The 17109-nt window shown below is 50.7% G+C and overlaps 1 protein-coding gene across 6 annotated transcripts in view; it reads left to right on the forward strand.

The window, feature by feature from the left end:
• NCOA3 (nuclear receptor coactivator 3) overlaps positions 1–17109 on the forward strand; it is a 633192-nt gene that overhangs the window by 487665 nt on the left and 128418 nt on the right. The gene's annotated exons all lie outside the window — the stretch shown is intronic.

Consider the following 17109-nt stretch of genomic DNA (forward strand, 5'->3'; position numbering starts at 1 on the left):
TCCTGGGTAGACAAGTAACAAAGGGAACCATCGCACGATGGATTGCACAAACTATACAATTCTGCCACAAATAGCCAGGCCAAGAACTAGCAGAAGGGGCTAAAGCCAGGAAGAAGGGAGCAACAATAGCCTTTCTGGCTAACACACGCATTCAAGACATGCCTGGCGGCAACATGGGCTTGAGTGCACACGTTGACTAAGCACTACAGTGTGGATATACAAATGAACAAGGAAGCACAAGTAGGACAGAAGCTGCTTCAACATATATTCAACAACCAACGCTCATCTTCCACCCAGCCGCCACAAACATAACAAACTGCTACAAAGTCTATGCACAGCATAGTGAATCCAGAAAGATTCACGCTTCAAAACAAATAGTTTATCTGTCAGTGTAGTTTTGCAGCTTGAAGATCTTTCTGGATTCACTAGCGAACCCACCCACCTCCGCCAGAAAGATGAGGCAGGAGAAGGTGGTAATACAAGGACAATATAGAAGCAGACACCTTAAGGGACAAAGCTGGAAAAAACCACTTACTTGAAGAAGAAATAGAAAACCTTGCCAAATGATTCACAAACAGAAAGCAAAAACAAGAAAAAAGAATCCGAAGATGGCGCCCATGGTGGGAGCTTCCGCAGAAAGCGTGCCGACGTTACAGGAAGTACACCAAAACGTGAGACGTCGACGCCCACCTGGGCTATGAAAGAAAAGGAAAGAAAAGACTACAATTCCGGACCCAACCACTAGACCGCGGAATAATGCACAGCATAGTGAATCCATAAAGATCTTCACGCTGCAAAACTACACAGACCGGTAAGAAACTATTCGTTCTTACAGCTTCTTTCTGCTGCTTGATTTTTCCTACACCAATACTTAATCTGTGGCAGGCTTTCTGTTATGCTGTGTGCATGCACTGTAGCCTTGTTCTCAGTATCCGGGTGTAGGAAGGTGGATACCTGACTATGGTTGCCCCCAACTTTTTGCCTGGTGTTTTGCTGGTTTTCCGACTTAGTTGACCTGGGGCACTGCCAATCAGGACCCCAGGCCTACTGCTCTCTCTCTAAAATGGATTCCCTGTACCTTAGGTACATTTCCAATTGGTACTGGGCCACCTTATCAGACCCTGTAACTCAGGGCATAGGTGTACCCAGGGCCTACCAGGGGCTGAAGCATGTATTATGCCACCCCTGGATGGCCATCTAAATCTGACACAACTGGCTGCACGACAGCTGGGGCAAGGTGGTGTAATCACCCTTTGCTTTAGATATAGTATACCTATATCTAACCCTAAAAATGGACACACAGATTCCTATCAGTCACTCCTATGGCAGGCCTCGACAATCCTGAAGGCAGAGTGCTTGGAATCGTGTGAGATGGTGCTCTGGCATGAGCTGAGCCCGTTTGCAGCTTGCGGAACCAAGTCCTAATAGCTGTTCCATGATAACGCGTACCATATACTCTTAAGTGCATTATAATCCTCGCGGTTAAATGCTATCTTTGGTATCGCTTTATCAAAACATGTCGAGTAAGGTGTCATACGAATTGGAATACTAACCCCTCGCCAATTCTGGCGACGGAGTTAGCATTCCACCCTTCTAGAGGGACACGACATGTATGTAACTGTGAACCCCGGTTAAAGTTAACTGAAGCCTCAGCTCCACAAAATGGATGCTGCCACCACAGACACGAGTCTGACCCCCTGCAGCTGGGATTCCTTCCAGCAAGGGGAGCTTGGACAAAGGGTTTCCTGTCAAGGGCGGTGCTAGCACCATCCCAGACAGGGTTTTGTGTATCCTGGGTAGGCAGGGCTTTACAGGAAGGTGACTGCAAGTGGCACCCCGGTGCTCACTACGCATCTGCCGGCTAGAACCAATTCCAGGGGCACACCAGCCCCTGGCCTGGGGAAAGTCCGGCATGGGAGAGGGGTGTAACCACCCCCCTTCCTGGTCCCACCCCTAGGGCAGGACCTAGTCGCGTACCCACCCCTTTCTTTAGGATAAAGGCAGGAGCGGGGACCCTTCCAAATTAGATCATCTTTGAATCCTGAAACTACTTTCTACGAAAGGAACTCTCGACTTCTTCTCAAGATTTCTCCCTTGTGACTAAGGAGTAGTCACCCTGCATCCGCAGGCACCATCTAAGAACTCTGCGGTTTGCTGCACGTCCTTCCTCAGGAATCCGACTGCCCAGCTCGACGAGAACCGGCTTCCCTGGCACCTCTGACCTCTACCCACATCGTCAGCTCAGCTGAGATCCGTGGGTGCGACAAAACCTCGAGGGACCGGCCATCATCAGAACTGCACGACTTCTAAACCAGCACGACCGCCGAGGGATCCTCTGGTGAGTGCTTTGGGGTCCGAGATGCCCCGACCCTGAGCAGCTCCAGCACCGAAGTTCAGCCTCCCAGCATCTCCACGATCTGCGTGGGGCCCTTCTGCTTTTTGCTGCTCATCACGTTGTCTGGCTACTAGCCGCTGGCTTGTGGCCTTCTCGACGACGCCAGACAACAACGCTGCTGGTCTGGTTGCTCCAGACTGGCTTTTGCTCCCTTCTGAAAGAGGAGCACCCCGGACCCTCCTGGTCCACTCAAGACGCCATTTTAGGTCCACCACGTGGCCCTGAACCTGCCAAGGCTTGTTGCCGCAATCCTGGGCCCAGCGACGCCGACCACATCAACCTTCGTGGGACAGCTCGCACCTCCATCCTGGTCGCCGACAACGCCTCCTGGTCCGTGAGACTGCAGAGCCTAGCTTCGCCCACTCACCTAGTCGAGGTGACTATCATCCGGTGCCCTCCTGGTACCCTCTGACTACTGGCTAGTAGTTACGAACTTGGTCCCCTCTGCTTTCAGGTGTCATCCATCTCTGATCCAGGCTTGGATCTCTACGATCTATCTTCACTGGTCGCCTGCCAGCAACTCCTTCCTTCAGGCTCCTGGTTCGTCAGCGAGGATTCCCGACGTCTGTAAAGACCTATGCAGCCGCAGCCCCTGGGCTAGGTAACTTCGGCATTTCGGTGCCCCAGCATAGCCTCCGTATCTAAGGGTCCAGAGTCACTGTCGCTTCCGACTTACCTTATCGGGTTCGCCCGAGAACACTAAACTTTCCGTGCCCTCGGGCATTTGTGTAGATTGTGCACTTGAAGTATTTTCCTAAGAGTTTTGTTGAGTGCTTAGTACCCTGTCCTCATAAAGAGCACAGGGCTGTTGTGACTTAAAATAAATACACTGTTTATTTTCATAACACTTGTGTGGTGTCCTTTCACTTGGTGTTCAAGGGGTATATGTGATGGTATAACAGCTGGCTTAACACGCCCTCTAGAGTTTAGCCCGAAGACTGCTCGTATCCACGCTACTAGGATAGCTGGTCTAAGGTTGGCTTACAACCAATCACCATAAGGGTTGTTTGGACTGATGCATAGTGATCACTAGAATAGTGAGCACTGCATATCAGGCCAACTTCTCACACCGGGCACCTTATGTTACATACATTAGAGGTATTTTATAACATATCTGTGCACTTAGTATCCCTTATAGCATAGGTCTTCAAACTTTTTGCTCACAGACCCCAGAAGCAAAATGTTTTAGCGACCCCTCCCCCAAAATGTATGGCAAGAATAGGGAGAGTGGGAGGGAAGGGGTGTGGCCCGGGGTAGCACCTAAAAGATCATTCCAGTGGTATTTTTCTGTAGTTTTGAATCCACACTATATGTGAGATTTATAAAAGTACAAATATATCAAACCAAAACAGGGGTGCTGTGAGCTTGGGTCCCAATTGAACTGCACCTGCTGCACTAAAAATCCCAACAAAACAAGCCCTAAAACACCCCACCTTCCTCAAGGCATCTCTCTGAGAAAATGGTCCCTATCATTTGTAATCTAAATAAATATCCCGAGACCCCCTTATAGCAGCACTTCTTCTGGGCTATCTCTTTGATGCTATCCAAAGATCTCACTACTTTCCTCTTTCTCCTGACCATTACCCTGAGACCCAAGGGGTCTGGACGATCAGAGCGCTCCGTCTGGCCCTCTTCCCTGTCACCCACTGGATTCCCCTTGAAGGACGTGTGCATGTAAACAGAGGTCGAAGTGGACAGGGTCTATGGGGACCCACATGTCCAATGCTTTTTGTAGTTCCCATACTTTTCATTAAAAAATAACCATCCCTGAACAGTTATTGTGGCCCTTGAAGTGCTTTTGCGTAAAAGCGAAGGGAGGGCGGCTTTGGGGTGTGGAGGAGTTATCTGTGATGTGAAGCTCAGGGAGGGGCACAGAGCTGAGGACGAAACAGGCAGTTTCTCCAGGGTGTCTGTCAGCTGACAGAATGTAAATGTGTGCAATAGGTTAATCACCAAATGTTAAGGCTGATTGGAAGCCAGTTTAGGCCTTAATTGATGCAATCCTCTGATGCTACATGGGGACATAGTTATTCTTCTTGATATTTAATGTCAGGGTGTTATAAGATGAGCTCTAGAAAGTTTATTTTTAATAGACCAATATGTGCACTATGTATTATTTTCCTATTACTAAAATATGTTTAAAGCACTTTATCTTAAAACATCAAATCATATTTCAGGAGTCGAACGTATACCGTGTATAATACATTTTTTAAATGATTTGCATATTCAGAGTGCTTTCTGCTCCTGTCTGGGACCTTGTAGCACTATAAATACACAAGTCACTGTTACTCACATCTGCCGTGGTCACATTTCCCAAATGAAATTTTATTACGTAAACAATGTATTTCTATCTGATTAGCTGAATCTGCATTTATTTTTCATTTAAGTTGAGCTAATCGGATGGTAATACATTCTTTAACATTATGAGAATGTATGTGTTTTTTTAACCATTTTCAAGGACTGTATGTAAATGAGAACAGCCTGGAAATGTGCCTAGTTGCGCTTCCAGGCTATCTTTCTTTAGAAGTACTTGTTGAGCCATCTGCGGCCCCCTGGGATGGCAGCATCTGACCCCAGAGGGGCGCGCCCCACAGTTTGAAGATGTCTGCCTTATAGGGATTCTATTTCCTTTTTAGGTTTCGCTGCAAAAAGCTGCTGCAAGCAGCTTTTGCAGGAGAAATCTATTGAGTTACAGTATGTGACTCTGGAACCTGCCCTCTGTTTCATTGGCTAGCTCCATAAATGGAGGCTAGCCATTGGAACAGAGAGGCGTCCGTCATGGCCGGACCAGATTCGGGGGCGTTCCCGAGAATTTTTGGCGCTTGGCTACGTCATGCTACGTCAGCCAAAAGCCGGGAACGCCCCCGAATCTGGTCCGGCCGGGCCGTGCTTGCTGCTGTCCTGCCTTCCTCCGTGTCCCTCCTCCCGCCGTCCCCCCTCCCCTCGCTGTCCTGTGCACGTTTCCCGCCGTCCGTGTCCTCTCCCGCCCCCCTCGTCCTCTCCCGCCGTCCGTGTCCTCTCCCCCCCCCTGCTGAATCAGAAAAGCCCATTGGTCACTGCTCGATTGTCCTATTGGCTAATCCGACTCTGCCCCATAGAATTCTACAGCGTACAGCCTCATAACCGAGAGTATGCCGCTTGGCCGCAGGGACTGACATATTATGCGGTGCTCCCTCCTCCAGTTACGGCCTCAGTGACTGCCTGCTAAAACCTGGGGCACTAGATGGGAGGGCACCCTCTCCGACTTCGGGAAGCGAGATGCAGTAAATGCACTCCAGGTTCTTTGACCTGTAAGGTTATTGAGCGGCTGCTATGTAGATGATGTATTGAGTCCATTTGTGCCAGTCCTTTGCGAGACGCTGTTGCCAGGGCTGGTGTGGTCTCTTCATCCACGTGGGCACTGAAGGTGCGTGGGGGCAGTACCAGTGCAGCAGGGACGCAAGTCCTTTTCCACCTCAGCGCTCATTGGGGGCGGGGCCACCACATGCAGGTTACTTGGCACTGCTTGTCGTGTATGGGTCTACAGCAGCCTTCGTAGCACTGCAGGCCGTGACTTCCTTGCGGGCTCTGTGTGCAAGGCCGCAGTGGGGGTGACATTAATGCTGGCTGCAGCAGGTCTGATCTACACTCACCTCTCCTGCAGGCTCTGCAGGAGGGAGGTGGCTTCTCTCCTTTCGCAGTGAGGATCGACAACATGGAAGCACCTCAAGCGCGGTGTTGGCTGTGACGCTTCATCCCCTTTTATTGCTCTCAGTGGCTGTAGTGCTAGGAGCAGGTGTGGGGTACCCTTGACACAGGCTACACTTCTCCCCATGAGGAACAGCAGACTGTAATTTGATCCATCACTTCCAAACCAAACCCTGAGAGTTCGGTAAATTATTTCCTTGCGATGTTACCAGGCAGTTTACAAGCTCCCAAAAAAATAACTGTAAACGTGAAGCCGCCCTCGGGTGTCGTCAAACGCCCCCACCCCCCATCCAGACTCTGGTAAAAAGAAAACCTTGCTAACACTAATCACACCTACGCTATTAGGGGGCCCCTGGGCCCCTAGAGAGGTCTGGTCTATGCCCCTCCTCCAACCTGAAGCGCTCTATAGCGCCTCGTTCCCTGCTCCTCCTTCTCTGCGCACAGAAACCCCCTGATACCACCGCCCTAGGGGGGCCGCCCTCTTTACCTCGGTCCCTTCCCCGTCTCCCTGTCTTCGCCTCTGAAAGTGCCTTGAACGTGGGCATCGAGGCACTACAGACACATCATGAATAGACTTACATGAGGTGGGCGCCGCCGCTGCGCGGGCCGGGCCCCCGGGTCTGCTCACCCATCCGTCCCAGGTGAGAACGGCAGGAGGTCCCTCTGGGTCCGGGGCTGGTGGCAGCTGACTGCCAGCATCCGATGCCAGCCCTGGCAGGCGGCACCTGGCTCAGGTGTCCCCGCTGCATTATTCATGCGCACGACTGTCTTTGGTCCCAGGGGGGGGCCCTTGTGCGGGCAGGGAGGGGCGATGAGCGCCTGCAGAACACACCTTCACAGCAGCAGGACCCGGGGACACCGGGGCACAGATTTATGGGCACTTTGTGATGGGTTTGTGTCACAAAAGTGCAAAGTGTTGCTTTGGTATTTACTGGAAGGTAGCGCTATGTTCTGCTTTACATCAAGGGGGCGCACCCCGGGTGGTACACAGCCGTTCCCATGCAACTACCCGGGATTTTTCACTCAAATCGCTTTCTACAAGAAAAGGGGAAAACAGGCATTTGCGTCAAAAAATTCACCTACCTTCAGGAAGGGGTGACGTTTTCTCACAACGTTTTTTAAGATTGTATGTGCTCTGTAAAGTGCTACACACATTAAACGTTAGAATAACTTGTTCCTATGTCTTACTATTTTGTACAGGAGCAGGGCCCAATGCAAAGGCTAGTCTAGACATCACGCACAACGGTCAGGGGCGGTGGAAGTACCACAGGAGGGGGGAGGGGACTGTACATATAGAATCCTTGGTATGTTGGTGTAAACACAGAAACAAAGGACATGGACTCATCAAGTCTCTCTGATGCCTTTGCGATCCCATCTGTGTGTGCATGGACAAATATAAGCCAACATTACCAAATCAGGTCAAGCATCACACCTTCCTAAAAGGATCCTAAATAATCCAATCTCGTGCAGCTAGTAACTGCACAGAAAATGATCATTATGCACTAAATCAGTGTGCTGCATGGCCAACTACAGCAGCAGAAATCTGTTCTCATCCGAATCATGACGCACACTGAGCTGGGCATTCAAAACCAGAGTTTACCTCTGTGTAATAAATTGCCCAAGGGGTGACCAGCATGCAGCTGGGTGAGCTCTTCTGATGTGACTGGATGGCCACTGTGATATTTGTGCACATCGCCACTGCTTGACCCAGCCGAGGTTTTACACAATTAAAACTTTGTGATGGATGCTTGAGGTCTGGATATTCTGGTATAAAACAGAACTGGCTGCAAATTGTATTTATCACACTTACCACACACAAGGCTTTGAAGCACTTTGCGGCATGTAGGATGCTACTCTGGAACTCAAAGCTGGAGGTAAATAGATAGAGGACTAGTAATAGGCGCTTCCTTTTCCTTGTAGGATTAGTTGCTTTAAGTTTGTGTTCTCGGGGGGTCTCATGCTTTTAATTTTGTGTTAAAAAAACGGATAGGGTAAGTGAAGTGGATTAGTAATGGGAAGAGGTTTTTGGGAGTGGTGGGCATGCATGATTGCTAGTTGGATGGACTGAGGAATGTGGTGACCTTTTGACAAAGCCAATGATCTGCTTTATGTATAGTGATGTGGTGACTCCTCCCGCCCTCGACAATGCCAACAGGCCTGCTTTTATAGACTGATGTTTGGACATTTGACAAAGCCAGGATGTGTGCCGCATTTAAAAGCATGGATCCCAGTTGCCTGTTTGCTACGAACAAGTTATGATTTCTCACGAGTGAACAGTGACTCAGACTGTTGCCAATTAAATGAGAGGCACCAGCGACTTTTCTTAAATGCATGGACTATTTCACATGCAACAGGAGAGACTAGTTACGATTTGATTTGTCACGAGAGTAAGAGAACAAGTGTCCAAGGCCCAGAGAACACCACAGACCTCAGAGAGAAAGAAAGAGCAAGGGAGAATGAAAAGGGAAGAAAGAAAAAGAGAAAGAAAGCAAAGTAGTAGAAGAAACACCGGCCTCCACTAATCATCTAGCACAGTAAGCAAGTAAGGACACCGTGGGCTTCTATAGACAGGCAATGAAGAACAAACAAGACAAACACCACAGTGTAAATGCTACATGCAATCAAATGGGCACCTAGTACCATACAGAATGTGTTACATTACAAAAGGAAGAGAAACTCTACTATTAAAATTTAATTCTCAGAGTTGTAGATGCCAATTCCACATTTCAAATCCAATGAAGATTCACAGCTAAGATCACAACGATGTCCAGTAATCATAAACCTTTAGACCTAAAAGCATTTTCCACCAAAATCTCCTAAAAATCATCCAACATTATATAATCTCCAGAAAGTTCTAGTCACAACCTATCAAGACTTTTTTGCTCTGCGAGTATGGATCCTACAGAGTACGCCAAAGCATACAATGTACAAAACAAATGGAGACATTGATGCTCAACAGTCATCTGATATGGTCCATTCTGTGCACATGCCAGTACACAATCCCAAATTCCAACATGTGACCTCTTTAAATGGTAAACAACGCAGACACTGCAGCAGTGTTGAAGGACTCTACACAAATTGACCTCCAGTTGCAACTGTGAAACACCACATTTTGGGCGCATTGCCAGCTAAACATTTGCAGCGGTGATTTAAGTGAAATAAAACAAATACTTTTCACATACGTGCACTTTCCGTAACAAATTAGAGCCCAACTTATGTTTCAACAAATATAAACAAATACTATGGAGAATTGTAGAACAGAGCCAAATTAGGTCAAAACAATTGCAGGACCACCACCAGAAGTGCCCATTGTATAGGGTAATTGAGGACCTTCACTGGAAGCAGCTAAAGTCAACCACTTCTTTCATCCCATTAGGTTGTGTACAATCCAAATGGTCCACACAGAACACTACAAAAGGTAAGAATAGGACTGACCCGCCATTCTCTGTTGCACACCGCGCTTTCAACATTACATTATGGAATTACACAGCACAAACGCCTCAGGTCTGTGGTACACAGTCCATAAAACAAGCATTAAAGAACTAAATAACCCACAATCCTTGGTCAGTGCAACATCCCCAAGTCTCACTGGGAAAGACAAAGAACTGATAGATGCAATGTTTGAATTAATCTCAGCCACTAGTAATTGCTCTTTACAATGCAATGGTTTTGCCTTTGTTAAAGTTAGAGCTATTGGCATTGCTCTTGACATTATTTTTATTTTATTTGTTTTGTTTTAACATAAATACATGGCATTGTCATTTACAATGCCACTAGCTTTATCTCTCGCAAATGACAGACAAAAACACCCACACAATGCCCTTCCACACACACAGCCACACACAGCCCCCCACACACAGCCACACAAAGCCCCCCCACACACAGCCACACAAAGCCCCCCCACACACAGCCACACAAAGCCCCCCACACACACAGCCACACAAAGCCCCCCACACACACAGCCACACAAAGCCCCCCACACACACAGCCACACAAAGCCCCCCACACACACCCACACAGAGCACTCTACACACACTTGCACAAGCAGGCAACAGGGGCACACGGAGGCACAAGCAGGCAACAGGGTCACGAAAACGGAGGCACAAGCAGGCAACAGGGTCACGAAAACGGAGGCACAAGCAGGCGACAGGGGCACGAAAACGGAGGCACAAGCAGGCAACAGGGGCACGAAAAAGGAGGCACAAGCAGGCGACAAGGGCACGAAAACGGAGGCACAAGCAGGCACACGGGCACGAAAACGGAGGCACAAGCAGGCACACGGAGGCACAAGCAGGCAACAGGGGCACGAAAACGGAGGCACAAGCAGGCACACGGAGGCACAAGCAGGCAACAGGGGCACACAGAGGCACAAGCAGGCAACAGGGGCACACAGAGGCACAAGCAGGCAACAGGGGCACACGGAGGCACAAGCAAGCAACAGGGGCACACGGAGGCAACTGCAGGCAGGACACTACCGGGCTGTGCCTTGGGACTGAGGACGCCGTGAAAATGGGGCATGTTATAGCGCCATAATTCTGTGAGTACTGACCCCCCTCCTTAAGGTGTGGAGCTCTCGGCACTGACCACTCGGCCGCCCGTAGCACAGGACACTGGTGGGCGTCATCACTGTACCAGCCCTCTCTTGGAAACTGGGAGCCCCGGCTCGTGCTGCTCTGCGGGGACAGGGTAGGTGGACAAATTCTGTCCGGGCAGCGGACGAGGGTGCGGCGGGCCTGCTGTTGCCCGGATCCTCCTGCTGAATACTGTGAGGAGCGAGGGAGCTCAGAGTGTGTGTGTGCAGCTGGTTGTGTGTGTGTGCGGCTGGCTGTGTGTGTGTGTGTGTGTGGCTGGCTGTGTGTGTGTGCGCGGCTGGCTGTGTGTGTGTGCGTGGCTGGCTGTGTGTGTGTGTGTGCGCGGCTGGCTGTGTGTGTGTGTGCGCGGCTGGCTGTGTGTGTGCGCACGGCTGGCTGTGTGTGTGTGCGGCTGGCTCTGTGTGTGTGCGCGTGGCTGGCTCTGTGTGTGTGCGCGGCTGGCTCTGTGTGTGTGTGTGTGTGTGGGTGGCTGGCTCTGTGTGTGTGTGTGTGTGTGTGTGGCTGGCTCTGTGAGTGTGTGTGTGTGTGCGCGCGGCTGGCTCTGTGTGTGTGTGTGTGTGACTCTGTGTGTATGTGTGGGTGCAAATGCAATAGGTCTCACATTTGCGAGAGATTAAGCTATTGCCATTGTATATGACAATGACATTTATTTATCTGTTTCCAAAACCAACACATAAATACAAATGTTGTCATTTACAATGCCAATAGCTCTAACTTTTCCAAAGGCGAAACCATTGCATTGTAAATGCTTGTTGGTCACTGGCGACACTGGTATCACCGGCTGGCACACTCTTGGCCTGGTTAACTTTTGTAACAGTCTTCGATCATCTTTGTTGTGGACCCTCTCTTTGTTCTGTTTTTTACTATGTGGGACACATGGATTTTTCCTACTCCTATTCTGTTCCTCTTGGTTCGGCCCTGGGTTCTGCGATTTCACCTCCCTAATGCATCAGCATCTTGTTAACGTATTTCAATTTGCGCCTGGCCACTGTTTTCTTGGGTGGGCCCTTTTCTCCTTTATCATGTTCCTGATGCTGTACATCTTTAGCTTTCTGGTGTTTTTGTATGTGTTTTTACTCTTTTGGTACTCTACCTACCCACTTGGGGTACGGACGCTGCTTTTGCCTCCTGCTGGGGTTTATACATTTCTGCCATAGTATCGTCAGGTGGCTGTTGGGTCTGCTGTTCTTTCAGTTCTCTTCATCGTGGACACCAGTCCCATTGATTGTTTGGATCCTTGCCTGGTATCCTTCTTTAATAAGAGGCTGGGTGTCCCTTTCTTTACTGCCTCTTCGTCCCTCCACTTCTGCCTTCGTGGCCCCCCCCCCCCCCCCATCTTTCTCTGGAAGAGGCTCCACTTAACCCCACCTTCTTTGGTGGGGGTATTTCATTACATATTCTATAATTCCTCAAGTTTCCATGAAGTGTTAGTCAGGTTTCTTACCTATTTACCCAGCTTCCATAAGTTGGACAATGTTTGTCCTAATCAACTATTTGTAGTCCTTGGTTTCACCCAGCCCTTCGTTTCCCTTGCATTCTTCCCCTCCATTCTTCTCCTCCTCTCTCCCCCAGCCTTGCGCCTCCTTCATCCATTCTCCTCCATTCCCCTCCTCAATCCTTCTCCATCCCCATCCCCCTCCCTCTCACTTCTGCCTCCTTTTTCCCCTCCTCTATCATCCTCCCTCCTCTATAATTACTGGCCGCACCCAATCCGTGAGATTGGGCTCCTTTACGGCCCCCACTATTCCTACCACCTGCGGAGTCCCTCAGGGTTCTTCCTTGTCACCGCTACTTTTTAATTTATATCTACGCCCCCTGCTGTACTCCCCCTTAGGAACACCCGAGTCACCATCTTCAACTACGCAGATGACTTGCAGCTCATCTTTCCTTTAAACACAGAGGACTCAGTGGTAGTGTTTCAAAACACCATGTCTCACATCCTGAGCTGGATGAGCTGCAATCACCTGAAGCTCAACCCAGGCAAGACTGAGCTGGTCTTGCCTGGGCAGAGTGTACTCAGCTGGAACCCTGGCTTTTGGCCAGCCAGCATGGGAGCCCCACCATCTAAATCGCTCTCAGTTAAGAGCCTTGGAATTTTTCTTAGCGAAGATCTTTCTCTGAAAAGGCAGGTCAGCGCAGTGGTGTCCTCCAGTCTATTTCAGCTGAAGAAAATTAAGAAAATCGCTTGTTTCTTCTCTCTGGAGGCGCTCACACAGATTGTCATCTCCCTGGTTCTGTCTAGACTGGATTTTTCCAATAGTCTTTACCTTGGGCTCCAGGCCGGCGAGTTAAAACGCCTCCAGTTGATTCAGAATCAGGCAGCCAGACTTATTCTTAATCTACCTAAGAGGCAGTCTGTTAGAGCGGGCCTAAAACAACTACACTGGTTGCCTGTTGAGCAACGGGTGGCTTTTAAGACCGGATGTATTTTATTTAAGTCCTTACACCAATCTGGCCCCCTATTCATCAGAGACTTGTTCAAAAAATATGACCCCTCCAGGAATCTTCGCTCTATGCATAAACATCTTCTGACTGTCCCTACTTACAAAAGGAAGCGTCTTGGAGGTTGCTGCTTTGACCATCTTGCGGCCGCCTTCTGGAACTCCCTCCCTCTTCACCTTAAAACGTGTGGAAACATTCTTAGCTTCAGACACGCCCTCAAAACATGGCTCTTTTCCCAAGCGTTCTGTTGAGCTCCTCTATGCTTCCTCTGTTTGATGCGTTGTGTCCCTGTCTATAGCACCATGAAGCCCCCGGGCGAACGAGCGCTCTACAAATACATTTCAATATCAATATCAATATAATCCTCCCTCTCATTTCTCTTCCATCTCCGATCTGCATCTCCCTGCCCCTCCTCTGTTGGCCCCCTCCTTCTCCTCCTCCTCGGTCTGGCCCCCTCTTCCTCCTCGTTCTGGCCCCCTCCTCCTCCCCGGTCTGGCCCCCTGCTCCTCCTCCCCGGTCTGGCCCCCTCCTCCTCCCCAGTCTGGCCCCCTCCTCCTCCTCGGTCTGGACCCCTCCTCTTCCTCCCCCTCGTTCTGGCCCCCTCCTCTTCCTCCTCCTCGGTCTGGCCCCCTCCTCTTCCTCCTCCTCGGTCTGGCCCCCTCCTTATCCTCCTCTTCCTCGGTCTGGCCCCCTCCTCCTCCTCCTCCTCGGTCTGGCCCCCTCCTCCTCCTCCTCCTCGGTCTGGCCCCCTCCTCCTCCTCCTCCTCGGTCTGGCCCCCTCCTCCTCGGTCTGGCCTCCTCCTCCTCCTCTTCCTCGGGCTGGCCCCCTCCTTCTCCTCCTCCTCGGTCTGGCCCCCTCCTTCTCCTCCTCCTCGGGCTGGCCCCCTCCTTCTCCTCCTCCTCGGGCTGGCCCCCTCCTCCTCCTCCTCGGTCTGGCCCCCTCCTCCTCCTCCTCGGTCTGGCCCCCTCCTCCTCCTCCTCCTCGGTCTGGCCCCCTCCTCCTCCTCGGTCTCCTCCTCCTCCTCCTCCTCGGTCTGCCCCTCCTCCTTCTCCCCGGTCTGGCCCCTTACTCTTCCTTCTCCCCTGTCTGGCCCCTTACTCTTCCTTCTCCCCGGTCTGGCCCCCTCCTCCTCCTCCTCCCCGGTCTGGCCCCCTCCTCCTCCTCCTCCCCGGTCTGGCCCCCTCCTCCTCCTCCCCGGTCTGGCCCCCTCCTCCTCCTCCTCGGTCTGGCACCCTCCTCTTCCTCCTCCTCGGTCTGGGCCACCCTCCTCTTCCTCCTCCTCGGTCTGGCCCCCTCCTCCTCGGTCTGGCCCCCTCCTCCTCCTCCTCGGTCTGGCCCCCTCCTCCTCCTCCTCGGTCTGGCCCCCTCCTCCTCCTCCTCGGTCTGGGCCCCTCCTCCTCCTCCTCGGTCTGGGCCCCTCCTCCTCCTCCTCTCGGTCTGGCCCCTCCCCCCTCCTCTCGGTCTGGCCCCTCCCCCTTCCTCTCCGTCTGGCCCCTCCCCCTTCCTCTCCGTCTGGGCCCCTCCTCCTCCTCGGTCTGGGCCCCTCCTCCTCCTCGGTCTTGGCCCCTCCTTCTCCTCCTTTGACTGGGCCCCTCCTCCTCCTCCTCGGTCTGGGCCCCTCCTTATCCATTCCCCCCATTCTCCCGTCTCCATTTCCATCCTCCTCCTTCCTCCCCTCTCCATTTCCATCCTCCTCCTTCCTCCCTCCTCCTCCCCGTCTGGCCCCTCCCCCCTCCTCCCCGTCTGGCCCCTCCCCCCTCCTCCCCGTCTGGCCCCTCCCCCTTCCTCCGTCTGGCCCCTCCCCCTTCCTCCGTCTGGCCGCTCCCCCCTCCTCTCGGTCTGGGCCCCTCCTCCTCCTCGGTCTGGGCCCCTCCTTCTCCTCCTTTGACTGGGCCCCTCCTCCTCCTCCTTTGACTGGGCCCCTCCTCCTCCTCCTTTGACTGGGCCCCTCCTCCTCCTCCTCGGTCTGGGCCCCTCCTTATCCATTCCCCCCCATTCTCCCGTCTCCATTTCCATCCTCCTCCTTCCTCCCCTCTCCATTTCCATCCTCCTCCTCCTTCCTCCCTCCTCCTCCTCATCCCCTTTTAATTGTTCTATACAGTGTTTCTCACAGACTTTCCATAGTCCTTTCTGGAGATCGATCCTTTTGGTGAGCATCTGCTTCACCTATCATTTTCGGATGGTCTTGTCCCTTTCTGTCGGTGGACCAGCTTCTCCTATTTGGGGGTCTTAGGTGTGGTCAGTTCACAGCCCCTCCAAGGATGGTTTTGCTTGGGTATCTGATTCTAAGATCAGTAATCTACAGCTAATGTCTTTCAGATGGACAAGTTACTTACCTTCGGTAAAACTTTATCTGGTAGTCAGGAACTAGCCGCAGATTCCTTATCCGACCCACCCATCTTCGCCGCTCTGAGGTCCCTGTTGTCTCCAAGATCCCCTCTTTGCACCTTTCTGCAGTTCTTTCAATCTGTACTTGTTGCTACTTTATTTTTCCCTTTTGGGCACACTGTTTCCAGAGCCTGGTTCTCTAAGTGGCTTCGTGGTGGTTGGTGCAAAATAGTCACAAAATAAACTGATGTCAGTGCGCCTGTAGAGGGCTTAAATAGACTCCATTGATGCCTCATTTGGAGACTGCGTCGCTACGGAGTCTCTAGACTCCCTCTACTGATGTGCAGGGGTACTGCTGAAAAAATTACATGATCCAGTCTCGTGCCTGAAGACGATTCTAAGATAAGGAAACTGCGCTGGATCCTGTCTCTACCAGATAAGGAGTTGCTAAAGGTAAGTAACTTTTCCAAATTGTGCAATACTTGGGTCTGTTGCGTATATAAAGTACTCGCTTTTACTGAAAGACTAGCGCTGTATTAGACATTGACGTTAGCGTGCGTTGGTGGATGAATTCTCTTCTCTACCCCCCACGCAATACCTCCCTCTGAAACCCTGGACGCCTTACCTTCATTACCCTGTGAGTCCAGTGTACAAAGGTTTGCACCTTGCCAAGTTTGCTAAAATGACCACATTGTAGGCCCATTAGTCCCCAACTGCCCTTGAATGGTGTCTAAAATTCACTTAAAGCTGAAAAGCCTCTAAATGCTTCTTTACCTGTTCAGAAACACTTTGGCTACATTTGTCCGTCGCCTCATTTATTTTTGCAAGTACTTTTAAGCCCATTATACGCTGAGTTTTAGGGTGATCGTAGATTAAGAAATTAAATTTGACTCAAACATCTGGGTAGTTATTTCCTCCCATTGCCACTTAAGGTTTCTTTGTAGGCCAGTGCACCGTTTCATTTACTTCGAATTAGAATTGTCCTATACTGGGCAGTTAGTAGTCTCAGGGCAGATCTGCTGTCTCTAATGAGTAACAAAAGAAGGGGTTTACGTCTGCCTAAAAAGTTTATCTTTTTTTCTTGTGCATGATCTGTTGTTCTCACCCTCTGTGCAGTTTGTGCGGTTGATTGAAAGCTTTTATTTTTATAACGCCAAAAAAGTCCAGGCCTACAGGCTTGGTGAGTAAGGCAACTTGCAAAAAAAAAATCTAAACGTATGAAAAAAGTCGTATTGGTAAAGGAAAAATAAGAACTGGTAAAGCTTGTAGGCTTCACCGTTGAGACCTATTGACTGTAAGTGTTTTTTGCCATGCTGGTCAGCATTTCGGTTGCTGTGCAGCATGGCTAAATATGACATTTTTTCAAAAAGCCTAGCTGCAGCCAGCTGAGTTATTTCATAAGGACATGCACCAGGCAGGGGCTCGCTTTCTAAATGAGGCATCTCATTTTATTTTTTATTTGCCGATCCAGTTTGCATTGGCAGATTAAAAATGTGTTTTTTTTAAAATGCGGTTAAGCAAGAGCAACACAGGTTGCTGAGGGGGGAGCAACACAGATGGCGCAGGTAAGTGAACATGGAGAGCACAGATGGCGAAAGCAATGCATGTGGGTAGGGAAGAGATACTGACAAAAGAAAGAGGACATGTTTGGTGAAAGCAGCGCG

Source organism: Lissotriton vulgaris, chromosome 7 (genome assembly GCF_964263255.1).
Source record: "Lissotriton vulgaris chromosome 7, aLisVul1.2, whole genome shotgun sequence".
NCBI classification, from domain to species: domain Eukaryota; kingdom Metazoa; phylum Chordata; class Amphibia; order Caudata; family Salamandridae; genus Lissotriton; species Lissotriton vulgaris.